The sequence below is a fragment of the Penaeus monodon genome, chromosome 32 (genome assembly GCF_015228065.2).
Source record: "Penaeus monodon isolate SGIC_2016 chromosome 32, NSTDA_Pmon_1, whole genome shotgun sequence".
Lineage (NCBI taxonomy): Eukaryota > Metazoa > Arthropoda > Malacostraca > Decapoda > Penaeidae > Penaeus > Penaeus monodon.
The window spans coordinates 31,424,365-31,424,725 of record NC_051417.1 but is presented as its reverse complement, the minus strand read 5'-3'; the positions used below and the strand labels follow the sequence as shown (position 1 = coordinate 31,424,725).

Below are 361 nucleotides of genomic sequence, written 5' to 3'. Positions count from 1 at the left end.
ATTAAGTAGCTAGCTAGAAGAGTCTCAGTTATGATTCGTTACCATAATCTTAATATTGATTCGTAGTAACTCTATCCTCTTGAATCTGTTCTATTATGATCTACATCCCAATAAAAACAACAAAAAACATTCCATCGCATTTTTGTTCACGAGGAGAGCACACGATAGGCGCGAATTGCGTTGAAAGTGCGCGTGAATTTGCTAAGAAGTGACATCTCCTTTAGAAGATTATAGGAGTCTGTTCTGAGAGTAGCTTTCGGGAGGAAATTTAGGGGAAATCATGCGGGGAAAAGAGCGCTTGGGGAAAACGCTGGTATAGGAAAGCGTTCTCATATTCTCACTAAGAGATGGGAATGGAGTG

The 361-nt window shown here is 40.2% G+C and overlaps 1 protein-coding gene across 1 annotated transcript in view; it reads right to left on the bottom strand.

Moving 5' to 3' along the window:
• LOC119593326 overlaps positions 1–361 on the bottom strand; it is a gene marked incomplete in the record, with an annotated part of 7,803 nt that overhangs the window by 2,314 nt on the left and 5,128 nt on the right.